This window comes from Coregonus clupeaformis, chromosome 12 (assembly GCF_020615455.1).
Source record: "Coregonus clupeaformis isolate EN_2021a chromosome 12, ASM2061545v1, whole genome shotgun sequence".
NCBI classification, from domain to species: Eukaryota; Metazoa; Chordata; class Actinopteri; order Salmoniformes; family Salmonidae; genus Coregonus; species Coregonus clupeaformis.
The window spans coordinates 25111251-25135390 of NC_059203.1; the positions used below are offsets into that span (position 1 = coordinate 25111251).

At 46.8% G+C, this 24140-nt stretch overlaps 1 pseudogene; it reads left to right on the forward strand.

The window, feature by feature from the left end:
• Positions 1–24140, forward strand: part of LOC121578116 — a 45422-nt pseudogene that overhangs the window by 17178 nt on the left and 4104 nt on the right.

Sequence of the window (24140 nt, forward strand, 5' to 3'; positions counted from 1 at the left end):
CACATTGACTCGGTACCGGTACCCGCTGTATATAGCCTCGTTATTGTTATTTCATTGTGTTACTTTTTATTTTATTTTTTACTTTAGTTTATTTAGTAAATATTTTCTTAACTCTATTTCTTGAACTGCATTGTTGGTTAAGGGCTTGTAAGTAAGCATTTCACGGTAAGGTATACAGCTGTTGTATTCGGCGCATGTGACAAATACAATTTCATTTGATTTGAACCTAATTTCTTTTTTCTTTCCGTTCCACTGTTCCAACCAGCAAAATAAAGTTCTGAACCGGTTCAATCCCCCCAAAATAACCGGTTTATATTGTTCCTTTCTGTCATTTTTTAAACTGTGAAATCAACATTTTACATTTAGCAAATTAAATTACTTCACCAATCAGTGCGGATAGAGCAGGCAAGGTAGTTGTTTACATGTGTGATGGACAGACAAGTGTAGCCTCTGGCACAAGATGTGACTGACATTTTATGGGTGGGGAGAGCGCGAGAGAGGGTTGAGGAGCAGGCTTAAAGCGCTAGGCATCTTGTTATGACATGCATTATCTGAATTAGGTCCACATAATTATAGCTAGGAGGAGCGGCTTCTATGAAGGAACTTTGAATGTCCTTTCAGCTAGCTAGCTAACAAGCTTGAGCTAGCAAGCTATCAAGCTTGTGTGTGCAGAGCGGCACCAGAATTAAAAACACGTCTTACCTCTTTGTAGTTAATAAATCCAATTTGAAATGTGATACCTAGGCCTATAGTATCCTTAACTAGCATTGAAAAAGTTAATCCATTCTTCTCTAGCTAATAAAAAATCTCTCTCCCTATCTTCTCACGCTTCTAACGTCAGTACAGTAGCCTATGCTTCAGAGGGGCAGGTAGCCTAAACACGCACACACAATGGCAAAGATTTTCGCTTTCAGGCAGACGCTGGAATCCGTTTATGAGTCAGGGCTTTGCATAGGCGCTTTGTGGCATTTTTTTTTGTGGGACTCGAAAAAATAATCTGGAACGTAAAATAACATTGTTAACCGGTTTCCATGCTTTTAAAATAACGGTTCTGTTCCGGAACAGTATGGATCACTTTCGTTCACGGGTTCCGTTTCTGTTCCTTGAAAATGTTTGTTATTTTCTGGTTTTCGGTTCTGTTCCCTGAACCGGTTCCAACCCCTGGTCCTGAATACAAGTTGTTATGTTTGAGACAAATCCAATACAACACATTACTGAGTACCACTCTCCATATTTTCAAGCATAGAGGTGGCTGCATCATGTTATGGGTATGCTTGTAATCCTTAAGGACTGGGGAGTTTTTCAGGATTAAAAATAAACTAAATGGAGCTAAGCACAGGCAAAATCCTAGAGGAAAACCTGGTTCAGTCTGCTTTCCACCAGACACTGATGAATTCACCTTTCAGCAGGACAATACCCTCAATTGATTGGACATGCTTTGGAAAGGCACACACCTGTCTATATAAGGTCCCACAGTTGACCGTGCATGTCAGAGCAAAAACCAAGCAATGAGGTCGAAGGAATTTGTCCGTAGAGCTCCGAGACAGGATTGTGTCAAGGCACAGATCTGGGGAAGGGTACCAAACAAATTCTGCAGCATTGAAGATCCCCAAGAACACAGTGGCCTCCATCATTAGACCGCTGCGCCACTCGGGAGGCCCAGGCCTCCTTCATTCTTAAATGGAAGAAGTTTGGAACCACCAAGACTGTTGCTAGAGCTGGCCACCCAGCTGTATTTGTATTCTACCCCCTTTTCTCCCCAATTTTTGTGATATCCAATTGCGATCCAATCACAAACTTGTTTCATCGCTGCAACTCCCCAATGGGCTCTGGAGAGGCGAAGGTCGAGTCATGCGTCCTCCGAAACATGACCTGCCAAACCGTGCTTCTTAACACCTGCCCGCTTAACCCGGAAGCACCAATGTGACGGAGGAAACACCGTTCAACTGATGACCGAAGTCAGCCTGCAGGCGCCCGGCCTGCCACAAGGAATCGCTAGAGCACGACAAGCCAAGTAAAGCCCCCCCGGCCAAACCCTCCCTTAACCCGGACGACACTGGGCCAATTGTGCGGCCGGTTGTGACAACCTGGGATCGAACCTGGGTCTGTAGTGACGCCTCAAGCAGTGCGATGCAGTGCCTTAGACTGCTGCGCCACTCGGGAGGCCCAGGCCTCCATCATTTTTAAATGGAAGAAGTTTGGATCCACCAAGACACTTCCTAGAGCTGGCCACCCAGCCAAAATGAGCAATCTGGGGAGAAGGGCATTGGTCAGGGAGGTGACCAAGAACCCGATGGTCACTCTAACAGAGCTCCAGAGTTCCTCTGTGGAGATGGGAGAACCTTCCAGAAGGACAACCATCTCTGCAGCACTCCACCAATCAGGCCTTTATGGTAGTGTGGTCAGACGGAAACCACTCCTCAGTAAAAGGCACATGACAGCCCGTTTTGAGGTCTGATGAAACCAAGATTGAACTCTTTGGCCTGAATGCCAAGCGTCACGTCTGGAGGAAACCAGGCATCGCCCATCACCTGGCTAATACCATCCCTACGGTGAAGCATGACCCCAACCCTGGTGTATGGAAATTAAACACTGATCATTTGTGTATCTTTGTCCTGTTTTCATGTTTTGTGTATCACTGTATTATCAGGTGTTTGAACTAGTGTGATTGTTTCAGTATGTCTAACTTTTTCATCTCAAGGAATGAATGTGTATTGTTTGTAATTGATTGGTTATTCCACAGCCCAAATGAGCTGAGTGTTCCTAGTGTTCTCTTCGCTGGAGGGATGGCAGGAATCTTCAACTGGGCAGTGGCCATTCCACCTGATGTGCTGAAGTCTCGCTTCCAGACAGGTGTGACTGATGTAGCCCTGTTTTGGGGATGTAAATGCTGTATAATGTGTATGTCTTACAGGGTTAAGGTCAATTCCATTTCAATTCAGTCAATTCAGGATGTAAACTGACATTTCAGTGTACTTCCTGAATTGACAGAATTAAAATTAAAATAACCCCAACACTGATGCCTTGTGTTGTCTTAGTTGTAAGTGTAGTATACAGTATATAGCTTACCAACCAAAGTGTCTGGTTTAGAGCAGCCATTCTTAAAGAATAGGTCACAGCCCAAAGTGGGTCGCGGATATGTTAATGTACTCCTGAGTGGCGCAGTGGTCTAAGGCACTGCATCGCAGTGCTAACTGTGCCACTAGAGATCCTGGTTCGAATCCAGGCTCTGTCGCCGCCGGCCGCGACCGGGAGACTCATGGGCGGCGCACAATTGGCCCAGCGTCGTCCAGGGTAGGGGAGGGAATGGCCGGCAGGGATGTAGCTCAGTTGATAGGGTTGTGGGTTCGATTCCCACGGGGGGCCAGTATAAAAAATAATGTATTCACTAACTGTAAGTCGCTCTGGATAAGAGCGTCTGCTAAATGACTAAAATGTACATGTAAAATGTTAATGGTGGGTGTGTACAGTGCATTTGGAAAGTATTCAGACCCCTTCCCTTTTTCCACATTTTGTTACGTTACAGACATATTTCTAAAATGGATTAAATACATTTATTTCCTCATCAATCTACACACTACCCCATAATGACAAAGCAAAAACAGTTTTTTTTTAAAAGTTTTGCAAATTTATTAAAAATAAAAAACATAAATACCTTATTTACATAAGTATTCAGACCCTTGATCATCCTTGAGATGGTTCTACAACTAGACTGGAGTCCACCTGTGGTAAATTCAATTGATTGGACATGATTTGGAAAGGCACACACCTGTCTATATAAGGTCCCACAGTTGACAGTGCATGTCAGAGCAAAAACCAAGCCATGAGGTCGAAGGAATTGTCCGTAGAACTCCGAGACAGTATTGTGTCTAGGCACAGATCTTGGGAAGTGTACCAAAAAATGTCTGCAGCATTGAAGATTCCCAAGAACACAGCGGCCTCCATCATTCATAGATGGAAGAAGTTTGGAACCACCAAGACTCTTCCTAGAGCTGGCTGCCCAGCCAAACTGAGCAATCGGGGGAGAAGGGCCTTGGTCAGGGAGGATACCAAGAGCCCGATGGTCACTCTGACAGAGCTCCAGAGTTCCTCTGTGGAGATGGGAGAACCTTCCAGAAGGACAACCATCTCTGCAGCACTCCACCAATCAGGCCTTTATGGTAGTGGCCAGACGGAAGCCACTCCTCAGTAAAAGGCACATGACAGCCCGCTTGGAGTTTGCCAAAAGGCACCTAAAGGACTCTCAGACCATGAGAAACAAGATTCTCTGGTCTGATGAAACCAAGATTGAACTCTTTGGCCTGAATGCCAAGCGTCACGTCTGGAGGAAACCTGGCACCATCCCTACGATAAATGTGCAAACATTTCTAAAAATCTGTTTTTGCTTTGTCATTATGGGATATTGTGTGTACCCTAATGGTTTCTCTCTCCTACCAGCCCCTGAGGGGAAGTACCCTAATGGTTTCTCTCTCCTCCCAGCCCCTGAAGGGAAGTACCCTAATGGTTTCCGGGACGTTCTACGAGAGCTGCTGAGAGAGGAGGGCATGGCCTCTCTGTACAAAGGCTTTACCGCTGTCATGCTCAGAGCTTTCCCTGCCAATGCAGTGAGTACAAACACTCTACTCACATACAGCACATACAGCCTGTTAACTCTTGTTACAGGTTTTGTTTTTTCCATTTGTATTTTGAGGTTGGACTTTAGCACGTATAGCTCGTTAGCACGTAGGGCGCACCGATTTGTCAGCTCGTTAGTCAGTATGTATTACACCTGTGCTGGTTTGTCATCTCGTTAGTGGGACGCTATTTCCCCTGGGCTGGCCCCATGCTCCAGTGGTCTTGATAGATGCGGAGGGTAAACAGCTTTAGTTGGCTCTCCCTATTTTGATTTCTAGACAAACAATCCTTTATCTGATCCTTTCTGTTTTCATTTTGCTCAACTTTTTGGTTTGCTTCCTGTGTTTAAATTTGGTGTGGGTTTTTCTTTTGTTTGCCTCTTCTTGGGCAAATTTAGTGGGCATTCATGGTGGGTGTCTTTTAGGTTCCAGTTGTTGTTGCTACTCAACTTTCAGTGGACACCCTCATGAGTGTCTTTCAGAACCCCTCCTAAAACCCCACCTGTTTCGTTTTGGTTGTTGTCAGTGACTCTTTATTAGTTCCCCTTCTGATTGAGCGACAGTGTTTGGTTTTCTTGCTGAGGAACGTAACAAAAAGGGGGCTCATCCGGGATTTTGTTTCCCATGAGTATGGTAGTCGCTCTACATTTTACATTTTAGCAGACGCTCTTATCCAGAGTGACTTACAGTTAGTGAGTGCATACATTTTCATACTGGCCCCCCGTGGGAAACGAACCCACAACCCTGGCGTTGCAAGCGCCATGCTCTACCAACTGAGCTACAGGGGACTAGTCACCTACTCTGAAGCTCTGCTGTGCCCAGATATTTGAGTGTTCAAAATACACTTTTGTGGTAGAATTTCTGTCACTGACATCCACCTTGAGGGGTTATAAGATTGGGGAATCATTTTGAAAGTTGCATAAACACACAGGCTAATAAAATAAAGCCATGGACTTTAAGTTGGAAGCATTTGTGGAAAACCCTACATAGGAGATGCTAGATAAATGTACAAAGGCGAATCTGCTTGTCATTGCGAAGCATTATGACATCAAGGTGGCATCTGGCGATCCAAAAGCAGTAGTCAAAGAGTTGATCGGTACTGCTTTGGTGGAGGATGAAATCCTTCCGGAGAGGGAGGTTGATGAAAAGGGTGCTACGGGTAGTGGGGTGAGTCCCATAGACGTGCAACTGAGGGAGATAGAACTAATGGCAAAGTTAGAGTTGGAGCTCAGGGAAAGACAAGATGAGCGTGCAGCCAGACTAGAACAAGAACAACATGCGTATGCCATTCGATTAAAAGAGATGGAGCTGGGAGCACTCCGAATCCAGTCAGGCCATCCTGCACCTCAACAGAGTTTGATCTTGGTCGGAACAGCCGGCGTGTACCGCCTTTCAAGGAAAAGGAGGTGGATGTATATTTTACTCTGTTTGAGCGGAATGCCACATTCCTAAAATGGCTATGACATATTTGGTCACTGCTCCTCCAAAGTGTTCTTGTGGGAAAAGCTTGTTGTGGAAATTCTACACATGGGACACTCAAAGTCAATCTTAAATGAAGTATTGTTTATTAACAGCATGCTGTAGAGGTCACAGTCAAACTTAGATGCATAAAGTACCGGTCTGAAGTGAGCTCCCCGGGGCAGTCCCGTTAGTTCTCTTACAGTGAGGGAAAAAAGTATTTGATCCCCTGCTGATTTTGTACGTTTGCCCACTGACAAAGAAATGATCAGTCTATAATTTTAATGGTAGGTTTATTTGAACAGTGAGAGACAGAATAACAACAACAAAATCCAGAAAAACGCATTTCAAAAATGTTATAAATTGATTAGCATTTTAATGAGGGAAATAAGTATTTGACCCCCTCTCAATCAGAAAGATTTCTGGCTCCCAGGTGTCTTTTATATAGGTAACGAGCTGAGATTAGGAGCACACTCTTAAAGGAGTGCTCCTAATCTCAGTTTGTTACCTGTATAAAAGACACCTGTCCACAGAAGCAATCAATCAATCAGATTCCAAACTCTCCACCATGGCCAAGAGCTCTCCAAGGATGTCAGGGACAAGACCTACACAAGGCTGGAATGGGCTACAAGACCATCGCCAAGCAGCTTGGTGAGAAGGTGACAACAGTTCGTGTGATTATTCGCAAATGGAAGAAACACAAAATAACTGTCAATCTCCCTCGGCCTGGGGCTCCATGCAAGATCTCACCTCGTGGATTTGCAATGATCATGAGAACGGTGAGGAATCAGCCCAGAACTACACGGGAGGATCTTGTCAATGATCTCAAGGCAGCTGGGACCATAGTCACCAAGAAAACAATTGGTAACACATTACGCCATGAAGGACTGAAATCCTGCAGCGTCGCAAGGTCCCCCTGCTCAAGAAAGCACATATACATGCCCGTCTGAAGTTTGCCAATGAACATCTGAATGATTCAGAGGAGAACTGGGTGAAAGTGTTGTGGTCAGATGAGACCAAAATGGAGCTCTTTGGCATCAACTCAACTCGCCGTGTTTGGAGGAGGAGGAATGCTGCCTATGACCCCAAGAACACCATCCCCACCGTCAAACATGGAGGTGGAAACATTATGCTTTGGGGGTGTTTTTCTGCTAAGGGGACAGGACAACTTCACCGCATCAAAGGGACGATGGACAGGGCCATGTACCATCATATCTTGGGTGAGAACCTTCTTCCCTCAGCCAGGACATTGAAAATGGGTCGTGGATGGGTATTCCAGCATGACAATGACCCAAAACACACGACCAAGGCAACAAAGGAGTGGCTCAAGAAGAAGCACATGAAGGTCCTGGAGTGGCCTAGCTAGTCTCCAGACCTTAATCCCATAGAAAATCTGTGGAGGGAGCTGAAGGTTCGAGTTGCCAAACGTCAGCCTCGAAACTTTAATGACTTGGAGAAGATCTGCAAAGAGGAGTGGGACAAAATCCCTCCTGAGATGTGTGCAAACCTGGTGGCCAACTACAAGAAACGTCTGACCTCTGTGATTGCCAACAAGGGTTTTGCCACCAAGTACTAAGTCATGTTTTGCAGAGGGGTCAAATACTTATTTCCCTCACTGTATATACTTACACAGACAAGTTATATTTGCATGATTTAGCTTATTCATCATTCATCATTAATTCATAATTAACGTTTGGTCCATTCATGTGACAGACCAATACCTCACAAGGCTTCTTCTCTCCAAGCTGAGACCTTGAAACTGAGATATCCTTTCGTTCTCAAAACAAGGTTCTGGGCGTACTGCCAAATTGCACATATTGATAGTGAGGATTTGTTCAATCAGTCACTTGCATGAACACAGAAATTGGTTATTAGAAAAGCACAAACATAGAACACAGAAATTGGTTATTAGAAAAGCACAAACATAATATTTTCCATCACATTCCCTCCTCTTATCACTCAATCTGTCATAATTATCATTAAATTTTATTCATTTAGTTATTACTTAAACTTAAACCACTGACACTTTCATACCCTTCATTCTGGGTTGTAAACAAAATTAACACATAAAACCAGACACTTCATCCTTTCAAACCCTTCATTCTGGGTTGTACAATCCAACTTGTAAAACCATTGCAGTAGAATGTTTTAACTTGAGACCTTCGCTTCATTCAGACACGCACCTCTTTCACACTCACACAACTCTCACATCCACATTCACTTGGGACTATTATTTTCATATCTTCCCACACACACACACTAGTGTTCCATTCACACATACAATTTCCCTATATAACATTATAAATCAACTTAGGTATTTACATCCACACCACCCCATGTGCATCTTCAACAATTCTAAATGCCTACAATAACAATAACACTTCGTGCTATTATCAGTGGTTCTCAGACCACGTAGACTTTTCTATCGTTACATCCTATGCACCATATGTATCTTCAACGGTTCTCTTGCCACTACTTCCTTTACATATAAAACAACACGTTGTGCTATTACTAATAGTCCCAGACTACGATGGGCGGTGGTGGATGGAACCCCAGTGGTCCTCTGTAGCTCAGCTGGTAGAGCACGGCGCTTGTAACGCCAAGGTAGTGGGTTCGATCCCCGGGACCACCCATACACAAAAAAAATGTATGCACGCATGACTGTAAGTCGCTTTGGATAAAAGCGTCTGCGAAATGGCATATTATTATATTATAGATAACGTTATAGATCGAAAAACTCAGCTCATAGAACTGGTTGGGGTATTCATTCAGACACACACCTCTTTCACACTCACACAACTCTCACATCCACATTCACTTAGTACTATTCCCAAACACACTCAGTAATCTCCCTTATTACCCCACGTGCATCTTCAACGATTCTCTTGTCGTTACTTCATATACACCATATGTATCTTTCACATACATATATAATAACACCACATGCTATTAGTAGTGGCTGCAGACCACGTAGATCATTATCTTATAAATGCCTACAGGCAGCTGTCAGCGGGGCTTTCCATGGTACCGTTACGCCCTCGCTCTAGTCTTCTCAAAAGACTAGTGAATAGCCTTCTCCTATAAGACTATGGGTACCTTTTTATGCATTACCCGCCTTAATTGTATTGGTTTTATCTTTTATTTGTTAATACAAATTCATTTAAATTTCTTACTGAATTCATTTTCCATCCCTCAATTGTTCGCAGATGATGTGTCTCCACCTGGGCAGCTCACAGTAAGGGTCTGGTCTGGGCGGGTCCTCATCGTCTTTTGGTCAGACAGGAATTTCCCTCATGCTTCATAAAATGCGCCACCAGTTTTCCTCGCAGACCCCCACTGGAAAGCTCTGCAGGCAGAATCAATCATCCTGTTCATTGACGCCAAATTGTTGTGGAAATTCTACACATGGGACACTCGAAGTCAATCTTAAATGAATTAATGTTTATTAACACAAGCTCAGAATGTGTACACCGCTTTATATCTTGGCCAGAGTTCAGATTATGATACTGTTAACGCAGCTATCCTTAGGGTTTACGAGTTGGTCCCAGAGGCATACAGACAACAGTTCTGTTTGAGCAACAGTATTTGGTTTTCTTGCTGGTGAACGTAACACTCTCAACACACACTGGTCAGTCAGAAATGGTACTCATACATGCTATGCCCACCATACTCATCACTTAGCCTCATACTACCCCATAATTACAGCACATCATACACTGAATATACATTATGTTTTCGTGCACAAAGCATTGATACCTGCACTACCTGCACTTTACATGCATTATACACTCATCTCTTGCCTGTAAAATGTTACACATGATCATTACAATACAATTAATGTTGATCTCTCTCCTCTTAGGCCTGTTTCCTTGGGTTTGAAATGGCCATGAAGTTCCTGAACTGGGCAGCACCCGGCCTGTGATCCCTGTCCATGGCCCAGACGCCAGAGACACAACTCACTAACACAGTGGAGTACCCATGGACACAGTCAATACTCCAAGTACCTGCAGTACTTGCGTACATATACTCTCACACAGAGATACACATTGGAAGTCTGACTGGCATACAGACTGTGAAAGCTGCACACATTGTAGAGATAGACAGACACAGGGGAGAGACACGCATACACACACACATGAATGTTCTGACTCCTTGGGGTTTTACTTGTATTTGTTTGTTGGTGGGGTTTTTAAAATTAGAAAATAAGTGAATTGTGCCTTACCTTTACTGACTTTGAGTGAGTCTGTATATCAGAGAATAGGTGCATTTTCACAGGTTGCGTGTAATATGTGTTAGTATACCGTGTGTGTGTGTGTGTATGTGTGTGTATGTGTGTGTACAGTGGGGAAAAAAAGTATTTAGTCAGCCACCAATTGTGCAAGTTCTCTCACTTAAAAAGATGAGAGAGGCCTGTAATTTTCATCATAGGTACACGTCAACTATGACAGACAAATTGAGAAAAAAAATTCCAGAAAATCACATTGTAGGATTTTTAATGAATTTATTTGCAAATTATGGTGGAAAATATGTATTTGGTCACCTACAAACAAGCAAGATTTCTGCCTCTCACAGACCTGTAACTTCTTCTTTAAGAGGCTCCTCTGTCCTCCACTCGTTACCTGTATTAATGGCACCTGTTTGAACTTGTTATCAGTATAAAAGACACCTGTCCACAACCTCAAACAGTTACACTCCAAACTCCACTATGGCCAAGACCAAAGAGCTGTCAAAGGACACCAGAAACAAAATTGTAGACCTGCACCAGGCTGGGAAGACTGAATCTGCAATAGATAAGCAGCTTGGTTTGAAGAAATCAACTGTGGGAGCAATTATTAGGAAATGGAAGATATACAAGACCACTGATAATCTCCCTCGATCTGGGGCTCCACGCAAGATCTCACCCCGTGGGGTCAAAATGATCACAAGAACGGTGAGCAAAATCCCAGAACCACACGGGGGGACCTAGTGAATGACCTGCAGAGAGCTGGGACCAAAGTAACAAAGCCTACCATCAGTAACACACTACGCCGCCAGGGACTCAAATCCTGCAGTGCAAGACGTGTCCCCCTGCTTAAGCCAGTACATGTCCAGGCCCGTCTGAAGATTGCTAGAGTGCATTTGGATGATCCAGAAGAGGATTGGGAGAATGTCGTATGGTCAGATGAAACCAAAATAGAACTTTTTGGTAAAGACTCAACTCGTCGTGTTTGGAGGACAAAGAATGCTGAGTTGCATCCAAAGAACACCATACCTACTGTGAAGCATGGGGGGTGGAAACATCATGCTTTTTCTGCAAAGGGACCAGGACGACTGATCCGTGTAAAGGAAAGAATGAATGGGGCCATGTATCGTGAGATTTTGAGTGAAAACCTCCTTCCATCAGCAAGGGCATTGAAGATGAAACGTGGCTGGGTCTTTCAGCATGACAATGATCCCAAACACACCGCCCGGGCAACGAAGGAGTGGCTTCGTAAGAAGCATTTCAAGGTCCTGGAGTGGCCTAGCCAGTCTCCAGATCTCAACCCCATAGAAAATCTTTGGAGGGAGTTGAAAGTCTGTGTTGCCCAGCGACAGCCCCAAAACATCACTGCTCTAGAGGAGATCTGCATGGAGGAATGGGCCAAAATACCAGCAACAGTGTGTGAAAACCTTGTGAAGACTTACAGAAAACGTTTGACCTGTGTCATTGCCAACAAAGGGTATATAACAAAGTATTGAGTAACTTTTGTTATTGACCAAATACTTATTTTCCACCATAATTTGCAAATAAATTCATTAAAAATCCTACAATGTGATTTTCTGGATTTTTTTTCCTCATTTTGTCTGTCATAGTTGACGTGTACCTATGATGAAAATTACAGGCCTCTCTCATCTTTTTAAGTGGGAGAACTTGCACAATTGGTGGCTGACTAAATACTTTTTTCCCCCACTGTATATGCCTTGCCAAACATACCGGTACATTAAAACCTCCCTTAAGGGTCTCATTCCAAACTGTGATCTAATAACCAAATACTTGCATTGGAAATTGTTTGTAGATTGATGAATTAATGAATGAATAGTCATTGCGGATGTAGGCTATGTGTCACGTTCGTTGAGTACAGGATTGGACCAAGGTGCAGCGTGGAATGCATACATGTTTATTCACTAAGTTAACACACGACAAAACAACAAAAGCAACATAACGTGAAGCTCACAATGGCTACACACAAACAAGCCAAACAAGAGTCAAGATCCTACAACATAGGTAGGCAAAATGGCTACCTAAGTATGATCCCCAATCAGAGACAACGATCGACAGCTGCCTCTGATTGGAAACCACACCCGGCCAACATAGATCTACAAACATAGAATGTACACATAGAAATACACACCCTGACCTAACCAACTAAAGAAAACCGGTCTCTCAAGGCCAGGGCGTGACAGTAACCCCCCCCCCCCAAAGGTGCGGACTCCGGCCGCAAAACCTAACTTAACAGGGGATGGTCCGGGTGGGCATCTAGCCTCGGTGGCGGCTCCGACTCCGGGCGTGACGTCCTCTCCCTTACTGCCTCCCCGTTGCACCCCTGGTCCGGTCTGGACGATGCTTCCCCTCTCAGTCCTCCCACGATGCACCAAGCCCTGTCTGGACCCTGGTGTGGGAGGCCCCGACCCTGGAGAGGGGCTGACGTCTGGGCCTGGACCGGCAATCCCCCCGCGATGCACCAAGCCCTGTCTGGATCCTGGTGTGGGAGGCCCCGACCCTGGAGAGGAGTTGACTTCTGGTTCTGGAGTGGAGCCGCCGACCGGAGCTGAACTGGACCCCGGTGGAGCGGACTGCTCTGGCACTGGAGTGGAGCAGCTGACCGGAGCTGGACTGGGCACCGGTGGAGCGGACTGCTCTGGCACTGGAGTGGAGCAGCTGACCGGAGCTGGACTGGGCACCGGTGGAGTGGACTGCTCTGGCACTGGAGTGGAGCAGCTGACCGGAGCGGGACTAGGCACCGGTAGAGCGGACTGCTCTGGCACTGGAGTAGAGCCGCTGACCGGAGCTAGACCAGGCACCGGTGGAGCGGACTGCTCTGGCACCAGCCGTACCGGGCTGGGGACACGCACCACTGGTCTGGTGCGAGGAACAGGCACGGGCCGCACCGGGCTGGGGACACGCACCACTGGTCTGGTGCGAGGGACAGGCACGGGCCGCACCGGGCTGGGAACACGCATCACTGGTCTGGTGCGAGGAGCAGGCACGGGCCGTACCGGACTGGAGACCCGCACCCCTGGTTTGGTGCGAGGAGCAGGCACGGGCCGTGCCGGACTCGAGACACGCACCACAAGTTTGGTGCGGGGAGCAGGTACGGGGCATACCAGGCTGGTGACCCGCACCACTGGTTTGGTGCGGGGAGCAGGTACGATCCGTACCGGACTGGATACACGCACCACTGGTTTGGTGCGGGGATTAGGTACGATCCGTACCGGACTGGATACACACACCACTGGTTTGGTGCGGGGAGCAGGTACGGTGCGTACCAGGCTGGCGACACGCACCACTGGTTTGGTGCGGGGAGCAGGTACGGGCCGTACCGGACTGGATACACGCACCACTGGTTTGGTGCGGGGAGCAGGTACGGGGTGTACCGGGCTGGCGACACGCACCACTGGTTTGGTGCATGGAGCAGGTACGGGGCGTACCGGGCTGGCGACAAGCACCACTGGTTTGGTGCGGGGAGCAGGTATGGGCCGTACAGGACTGGGGACACGCACCACTGGTTTGGTGCGGGGAGCAGGTACGGGCCGTACCGGACTGGATACACGCACCACTGGTTTGGTGCGGGGAGCAGGTACGGGGCGTACCGGGCTGGCGACACGCACCACTGGTTTGGTGCATGGAGCAGGTACGGGGCGTACCGGGCTGGCGACAAGCACCACTGGTTTGGTGCGGGGAGCAGGTATGGGCCCTACAGGACTGGGGACACGCACCACTGGTTTGGTGCGAAGAGCAGGAACAACCCGTCCTGGCTGAACGCTCAGTTTAGCCTGACAAGAGCGGGACGCGGGCACCACTCGCACCGGGCTGTGAATGCGCACTGGAGATACAGTGCGCATCACAGCAGAACAGGGTGCCTGTATGGTCCCACGCTCCTTCTGTTGCCTGGCCAGCTCCTCTCTCCTTGCATCCACTGACTCCTTCTCCCTTTGGGCCTCCTGCAGCGCCTCCTTCGGAAGTGAGAGCTCTTGCTCCCTCTTCTCTAACAGCCCCCGTAATGTGGTGGCCTCCTCTCTCATACTGCTGATCCGCAGGTCTTGGAGGACCTCTACAATAGCGGCCTCCTCCTCCACAGTCAGCCCTTTCACGGCCTCCTGCTGCTTCGTCAACCACCCCGTGTGCCCCCCAATTTTTTTTCTTGGGGTTGCCTCTCGGGTCTCCTTCGTCGTTTCGCATTTTGGAGTCGCCGTCGATTTGTACTCCAGCCTTCCTCCATTACCTCACCGTAACGGATGGCTTCCTCCTCTGTAATTTTCCCCCAACCGAGGAGGACATCTACCAATGTTGCTTCCCGCTGTGTCCAGGGTGTTTGCTCCTCCTGGGCACGCTGCTTGATCCGTTGGTGGTGAGTTCTATCAACATATCGACTGTTGTACTCGCGCTGCTAAAATCCTCGACCATTGCTATTCGAACTTCCGGGATGGTTATAAGGCCCTCCCCCGCCCTCCTTTCGGCAAATCTGACCACGACTCCATTTTGCTCTTCCCTTCCTATAGGCAGAAACTCAAACAGGAAACACCCGTGCTAAGGGCTATTCAACGCTGGTCTGACCAATCGGAATCCACGCTTCAAGATTGTTTTGATTACGCGGACTGGGATATGTTCCGGATAGCTTCTGAAAATAATTTAGACTAATACACTGAAACGGTGACTGAGTGATGTTGTGCCCACTGTGACTATTAAAACCTACCCTAACCAGAAACCGTGGATAGATGGCAGCATTCGCACAAATCTGAAAGCGCGAACCACCGAGTGGCGCAGCGGTCTAAGGCACTGCATCTCAGTGCTTGAGGTGTCACTACAGACACTACAGATTCCAGGCTGTATCACAACCGGCCGTGATTGGGAGTCCCAAAGAGCGGCACACAATTGGCCCAGCGTCGTCCAGGTTTGGCCAGTATAGGCCGTCATTGTAAATAAGAATTTGTTCTTAACTGACTTGCCTAGTTAAATAAAGGTTAAATAAAGGTGTTTTCTCTAAGCAGGAGGTAAGCTTGGCTTCTTTTATGGTGTTGAGTAAAGCTTAAACCATGTATTTAGATCGTAGGTAGGTAGTTGTAGTTAGGTATTGTAGGTAGTTTATTTAGGTAGTTATTTAGGTAGTTATTGTAGGTTTCCGTAGGTAATTATTGTAGGTAAGTATTGTTTACGGCGGAGCCCGGCGAAGCACGAGGCTAGCTAGCTAGCGGGTAGCTACTGGTAACGTTTAGCAACGGTGGAGAGTTGTTTCCAATGTTAATGTGCCAGCTAGCCAACGTTTAATTTTTGCTGCGTTATGAAAGGAACTAGACACGGACACGAATTATCTGTTTAGTGTGTTAACACACTACTGGTAGTTTGTTGTAACCAAGTATTGGTGCTAAACTGTGTGTTATTGGATGCTAGCATGCTAGTTAGCTATGGCGTCATAGTTAGGCATCGTGGGCTGTTGTGGGTAGTTACTGTAGGTTAGCATTGTTTTTTCGGCAGTGCCGGGTGTACACGAAGCTAGCTAGCTAGCCGTTCTTCAAACAAAGTCAACACAGTAGCCATTGCTAGCTAGCCAACACGACCAGCTAACTGTACTGTAGTAGCTAAATACAATATACTTGTGCTAGCTAGCCAACGTCTAATTATTGCTGCGTTATGAAAGGAACTAGACACGGACACGAATGATCTGTTTAGTGTGTTAACACACTATTGGTAGTTTGTTGTAACCAAGTATTGGTGCTAAACTGTGTGTTATTGGATGCTAGCATGCTAGTTAGCTATGGTGTCATAGTTAGGCATCGTGGGCTGTTGTGGGTAGTTACTGTAGGTTGGCATTGTCTTCGGCGGTGCCGGGTGTAGCACGAAGCTAGCTAGCTAGCCGTTTTTCGAACAGAGTCAACACAGTAGCCATTGTGTGCTGTACTGTGGCAGCTAAATACAATATATTTGTGCTAAGCTAGCCATCGTTTAATTATTGCTGCGTTATGAAAGGAACTAGACACGGACACAAATTATCTGCTTAGTGTGTTAACACACTATTGGTGGTTTGTTGTGACCAAGTGTTGGTGCTAAACTGTGTGTTATTGGATGCTAGCATGCTAGTTAGCTATGGTGTCATAGTTAGCTAGCTGAATAAAGTGGGTTGAGTCTATTCCTTTAAACATTGGACCGCTGTGGTTCACAACAATTCTGATTTCTAAAGGTGGAAGTTGGGAGAGTTTTTGTTCGGGTGGTTCAGTGAAACAATTATAGTTTCTGAGGTGGAAGTTTTGGTGAGGGAGGCCCTGCTCTCTCCTCTCCCAGATGTTTAGTTCATTTCATTCCGATCTCCTCTGCATTATTGTAGCCATTTGCTACAGCCTGTCAACTATGCCTCTGCCTATCCCTGTTCTCTCCTCTCTGCACAGGCTACACAAACGCCTCACACCGCGTGGCTGCTGCCTCTCTAACCTGGTGGTCCCTGCACGCACCCCACACCTGGAGTTCCAGGTCTCAGGCAGCCTCTGGAACTGCCGTTCTGCGGCCAACAAAGCTGACTTCATCCCCGCCTATGCTAACCTCCAGTCCCTCGACTTCCTGGCGCTGACGGAAACATGGATTACCACTGAAAACACTGCTACTCCTACTGCTCTCTCCTCGTCTGACCATGTGTTCTCGCATACCCCGAGAGCATCTGGTCAGAGGGGTGGTGGCACAGGAATCCTCATCTCTCCCAAGTGGACATTCTCAATTGTTCCCCTAACCCACCTGTCTATCTCCTCATTTGAATTCCATGCTGTCACAGTCACTAGCCCATTTAAGCTTAATATCCTTGTCATCTATCGCCCTCCAGGTTCCCTTGGAGAGTTCATCAATGAGCTTGACGCCTTGATAAGTTCCTTTCCTGAGGATGGCTCACCCCTCACAGTTTTGGGGGATTTCAACCTCCCTATGTCCACATTTGACTCATTTCTCTCTGCCTCCTTCTTTCCACTCCTCTCCTCTTTTGACCTCACCCTCTCACCGTCCCCCCTACTCACAAGGCAGGCAATACGCTTGACCTCATCTTTACTAGATGCTGCTCTTCTACTAATCTCACTGCAACTCCCCTCCATGTCTCCAACCACTACTTTGTTTCCTTTTCTCTCTCGCTCTCCTCCAACACTACTCACTCTGCCCCTACACAGATGGTAATGCGCCGCCGCAACCTTCGCTCTCTCTCTCCCACTACTCTCTCCTCTTCCATCCTATCATCTCTTCCCTCTGCTCAATCCTTCTCCCTCCAATCTCCTGATTCTGCCTCCTCAACCCTCCTCTCCTCCCTTTCTGCATCCTTTGACTCTCTGTGTCCCCTATCCTCCCGGCCGGCTCGGTCCTCCCCTCCAGCTCCGTGGCTTGATGACTCATTGCGAGCTCACAGAACAGAGCTCCGGGCAGCGGAGCGGAAATGGAAGAAAACTAAACTCCCTGCCGACCTGGCATCTTTTCACTCCCTCCTCTCTACATTTTCTTCATCTGTTTCTGCTGCTAAGGCCACTTTCTACCACTCTAAATTCCAAGCATCTGCCTCTAACCCTAGGAAGCTCTTTGCCACATTTTCCTCCCTCCTGAATCCTCCCCCCCACTCTCTCTGTGGATGACTTCGTCAACCACTTTGAAAAGAAGGTTGACGACATCCGATCCTCGTTTGTTAAGTCTAATGACACTGCTGGTCCTACTCACACTGCCCTACCCTATGCTTTGACTTCTTTCTCCCCTCTCTCTCCAGATAAAATCCTGCGACTTGTGACTGCAGGCCGCCCAACAACCTGCCCGCTTGACTCCATCCCCTCCTCTCTTCTCCAGACCATCTCCGGTGACCTTCTCCCCTACCTCACCTCGCTGATCAACTCATCCTTGACCGCTGGCCATGTCCCTTCCGTCTTCAAGAGAGCGAGAGTTGCTCCCCTTCTCAAAAAACCAACACTCGATCCCACTGATGTCAACAACTACAGACCAGTATCCCTTCTTTCTTTTCTTTCCAAAACTATTGAGCGTGCCGTCTTTAGCCAACTCTCTTGCTATCTCTCTCAGAATGACCTTCTTGATCCAAACCAGTCAGGTTTCAGGACTGGTCATTCAACTGAGACTGCTCTTCTCTGTGTCACGGAGGCTCTCCGCACTGCTAAAGCTAACTCTCTCTCCTCTGCTCTTGTCCTTCTAGACCTGTCTGCTGCCTTTGATACTGTGAACCATCAGATCCTCCTCTCCACCCTCTCCGAGCTGGGCATCTCCGGCGCGGCTCACTCCTGGATTGCGTCCTACCTGACCGGTCGCTCCTACCAAGTGGCGTGGCGAGAAGCTGTCTCCGCACCACGTGCTCTCACCACTGGTGTCCCCCAGGGCTCAGTTCTAGGCCCTCTCCTTTTCTCCCTATACACCAAGTCACTTGGCTCTGTCATATCCTCACATGGCCTCTCCTATCATTGCTACGCTGACGATACACAACTAATCTTCTCCTTTCCCCCTTCTGATAACCAGGTGGCGAATCGCATCTCTGCATGTCTGGCAGACATATCAGTATGGATGACGGATCACCACCTCAAGCTGAACCCTGGCAAGACGGAGCTGCTCTTCCTCCCGGGGAAGGACTGCCCGTTCCATGATCTCGCCATCACGGTTGACAACTCCGTTGTGTCCTCCTCCCAGAGTGCGAAGAGCCTTGGCGTGACCCTGGACAACACCCTGTCGTTCTCCGCTAACATCAAGGCGGTGACCCGCTCCTGCAGGTTCATGCTCTACAACATTCGGAAAGTACGACCCTGCCTTACACAGGAAGCGGCACAGGTCCTAATCCAGGCACTTGTCATCTCCCGTCTGGATTACTGCAACTCGCTGTTGGCTGGCCTCCCTGCCTGTGCCATTAAACCCCTACAACTCATCCAGAATGCCGCAGCCCGTCTGGTGTTCAACCTTCCCAAGTTCTCTCACGTCACCCCCTCCTCCGCACACTCCACTGGCTTCCAGTTGAAGCTCGCATCCGTTACAAGACCATGGTGCTTGCCTATGGAGCAGTGAGGGGAACGGCACCTCTGTACCTTCGGGCTCTGATCAGTCCCTACACCCAAACGAGGGCATTGCGTTCATCCACCTCTGGCCTGCTGGCTCCCTTCCTCTGCGGAAGCATAGTTCCCGCTCAGCCCAGTCAAAACTGTTCGCTGCTCTGGCACCCCAATGGTGGAACAAGCTCCCTCACGACGCCAGGACAGCGGAGTCACTCACCACCTTCCGGAGACATTTGAAACCCCACCTCTTTAAGGAATACCTGGGATAGGATAAAGTAATCCTTCTACCCCCCCCAAAAAATTGTAAAGTGGTTATCCCACTGGCTATAGGGTGAATGCACCAATTTGTGAGTCGCTCTGGATAAGAGCGTTTGCTAAATGACGTAAATGTGCCCTTGAGCAAGGCACTTAACCCTAATTGCTCCTGTAAGTCGCTCTGGATAAGAGCGTCTGCTAAATGACTAAAATGTAAAAATGTAAAAAATTTTAAAAAATTTATAAAAATAAAACAATTCAACCATGGCAAGGTGACTGGGAATATGGCAGAATAAAAACAGTGTAGCTACTCACTCCGCAAGGCAATTAAAACATCAGTATAGAGACAAAGTGGAGTCGCAATTCAACGGCTCAGACACGAGACGTATGTGGCAGGGTCTACAGACAATCACAGACTACAAAAGGAAAACCAGCCACGTCGCCGACACCGACGTCTCGCTTCCAGACAAGCTAAACACCTTCTTCGCCCGCTTTGAGGATAACACAGTGCCACTGACGAGGCTCACTACCAAGGACTGTGGCTTCTCCTTCTCCGTGGCCGACGTGATTAAGACATTTAAGCATGTTAACCCCCGCTAGCTTGCCGGCCCAGACGGCATCCCTAGCCGCGTCCTCAGAGCATGCGCAGACCAGCTGGCTGATGTGTTTATGGACATATTCAATCTCTCCCTTTCCCAGTCTGCTGTTCCCACATGCTTCAAGATGGCCACCATTGTTCCTGTACCCAAGAAAGCAAAGGTAACTGAACTAAATGACTATCGCCCTGTAGCACTCACCTCTGTCATCATGAAGTGCTTTGAGAGACTAGTCAAGGATCATATCACCTCTACCTTACCTGTCACCCTAGACCCACTTCAATTTGCTTACCGCCCCAATAGATCCACAGACAATGCAATCGCCATCACACTGCACACTGCCCTATCCCATCTGGACAAGAGGAATACCTATGTAAGAATGCTGTTCATTGACTATAGTTCAGCATTCAACACCATAGTTCCCACCAAGCTCATCATTAAGCTCGAGGCCCTGGGTCTGAACCCCGCCCTGTGCAACTGGGTCCTGGACTTCCTGACGGGCCGCCCCCAGATGGTGAAGGTAGGAAACAACATCTCCACTTCGCTGATCCTCAACACTGGGGCCCCACAAGGGTGCATGCTCAGCCCCCTCCTGTACTCCCTGTTCACTCATGACTGCGTGGCCAAGCACACCTCCAACTCAATCATCAAGTCTGCAGACGACACAACAGTAGTAGGCTTGATTACCAACAATGACGAGACCGCCTACAGGGAGGAGGTGAGGGCTCTGGGAGTGTGGTGCCAGGAAAATAACCTCTCACTCAACGTCTACAAAACAAAGGAGATGATCGTGGACTTCAGGAAACAGCAGAGGGTGCACCCCCCTATCCACATCAACGGGACCACAGTGGTCGACAAACTGAAATCGTCCACCTACGCAGACAGTGTGGTGAAGAAGGCGCAACAGAGCCTCTTCAACCTCAGGAGGCTAAAGAAATTTGGCTTGGCACCGAAAACCCTCAAACTTTTACAGATGCACAATTGAGAGCATCCTGTCGGGCTGTATCACCACCTGGTACGGCAACTACACCGCCCGCAACCGCAGGGCTCTCCAGAGGGTGGTGCGGTCTGCCGAACGCATTACCGGGGGCAAACTACCCGCCCTCCAGGACACCTACAGCACCCGATGTCACAGGAAGGCCAAAAAGATCATCAAGGACATCAACCACCTGAGCCACTGCCTGTTCACCCCACTATCATCCAGAAGGCGAGGTCAGTACAGGTGCATCAAAGCTGGGACCGAGAGAATGAAAAACAGCTTCTATCTCAAGGCCATCAGACTGTTAAATAGCCATCACTAGCACATTAGAGGCTGCTGCTGCCTATTGAAATCACTGGCCACTTTAAGAAATGGAACACTAGTCACTTTAATAATGTTTACAGATCTTGCACTACTCATCTCATATGTATATACTGCATTCTATTCTATAATATTCTACTGTATCTTAGTCCATGCCGCTCTGTCATTGCTTGTCCATATATGTATATTTTCTTAAATTCCATTCCTTACTAGTTTTGTGTGTATTGAGTATATGTTGTGAAATAGTTAGATATTACTTGTTAGATATTACTGCACTGTCGGAGCTAGAAGCACAAGCATTTTGCTACACCTGCTATAACATCCGCTAAACACACGTATGTGACAAATAAAATTTGATTTGATTTGATTTGTGTGGCTCACATTGAGCTGTTGTGTCTTTGGAAAGGGACATCAAATATGCATGGCGGTCGGACAGGTCCATAGTAATAATGTATACAAGAAAATAGTTGATAAAGCTCCGCTACCCACAGTCTAGCCCTAAAAATGCATGACTGTAATATCCTACTTCAGGCCACAGATAGAGCACCTCGCGTCAAGGTCCGATACACAGTAGGCCTAGGTTAGACTGGCATGAACTACATTTGATCTGAAAAGTTGTGACAACCTAGTATGCCCGGTCAATACTTTCCGATACGCTGCTTCTAGTCTAAATGGCGTACTGCCAGTCGACGCGGACGGGGGTGGGGTAAAGGTGGGTGGGTTTCGCCGGGGGGCCAGAACCGCGCTGTGTGCATTTATCAAAGTAGGCCATGCATTATGTCAAACCTTAACTCCTCTTCAAAAGGCTACAATGCAAGGAGGTCGGTAGATTGGTTCAAATGTATTTGTTTGATAGCTGTCATTGGTAGTTCTTAGTAAATGTATTTGTTTGATAGCTGTCATTGGTAGTTCTTAGTAAATGTATTTGTTTGACATTTAACCTACTTTGATATTTGCCATGGCCGCTGATCATTGATCTGGCTCTGTTTATTCTCACAAAGTCTTGGCAACATTGGGGGATGGATGCATTTTATATTGGACAGACACTGAAGGTTATATTCAAATGATATTGTATTTTTACTACTCAGGCTATTTAGCATACTTTATGAGTTCTTAAGTTTTACAAATCCCTGGTCTTGGAAATTCTTGATTAGTATAGGGTTCTATGATTTTAGGCCTATTGCTATGGATTAGGCAGATCGTTTCATTCAAAATTGTATTTTTAAACCTGTTAAAGATAATTATAGGCTTGGCCTATCATAGTTCTGTGATGAGCATCGAGATACCTGCTGGCTTGACGGACTTGCTGCAAGGATACACTGTGGAGGTACTACGGCGCAGACCGCCAGATTTGGTTGAATTCGCAATCCAGTATTTCACGTGTCTACAAGAGAGCCGAAAACACGACAGACATGTCAAAGAAAGACTAGCCGATTCTACGCGAAAAGGAGTGGTTTTTGATAGTATTTCGGTTGAATCAAATGAAGATGAAGACTCTGATGATGCCTATAGTGAGTGACATTTTTCATCTCTACTTGGCCACAATTTTTTGCAATATACTTCATGATTTGATTATTAAATCTATTTAAAAAGATTTTCTCATCATCTGTATTTGTATTATAACCTTTTTACTCTTAAGTTATTATCACTTGTTTTACTCTCACATAATAGGCTACACAAGTGCACAGAATGCATAAGGAACCATTATCTCATGGTATTATGAAGCCCTTTTTAAGTCTACTGCGCACAAGTTGAATGGGTTCTCATCAAAGTAACGCGAGGGCCCGTGTAGTCAAATTATTTTCTCTTCCATTGCCAGAGGTTATCAGATGATAGGATGCTACTGCGGTATTTTAGCCCACTGAATAGCTATTTGTCCTGAATTATATCATAATTATTCAGTAGCCTATTCATAATAAAATAATAAACGTTTTTTTGTGGGTATCTACCTCTTTTGATAAATCTGTTTCTGTGCCCTGACAAAAAGTGATGAGAGAAAATAAGAGGGAAGAATCTGGTATGGTAGTAGGGAGATGGTCATGCACTGTAAGCTAAAGTGTGTCAATGGATCCATAAGAACAACTAATATGGATGTTCAATGGGACCAACTTAATTTCTAGCTCTGAAACATTTCTCTCTCTTTCTCTCTCTCTCTAGTGCCCCCCTCCAACTCTAATAAATACAGTCGCAGAGCATCTGGTGAGTGTCATCCTTAGGTTTTGCATTCATTATATGCTGTGTATGAAGAATGTTATTTCAGTCTCACTTGTTCGTTAGTCACAACATTCCCTTTGAGTGTATTTGTTTGTCCCCAGTGTGTGTCACAGTGATTTTGCTCCCCCAGTCTGTGCAGAGGCCTATAACCCAGACGATGATGAGGATGATGACTTTGAGCCGCGGGTGGTACACCCCAAATCAGACGAGCAGCGTCACAGACTCCAGGACGCCTGCCGAGACATTCTACTGTTCAAAACTCTCGACCAGGTAAAGTATTGTATGTAGTCCTTGTAAACCACTGAGAGTAATTCATTGTAAGCCAGTGAGAGTAACTTGTGAGTTAAAAGTAATGGCACTTACTCTTATCTTTTATATTTTGTTTGGTTATGAACTAAACAAGCCCCCTCTCGATAGAGACATTACACATTAGAGATTGTATTGATTTATTTGTGTGATGCTTGCTGG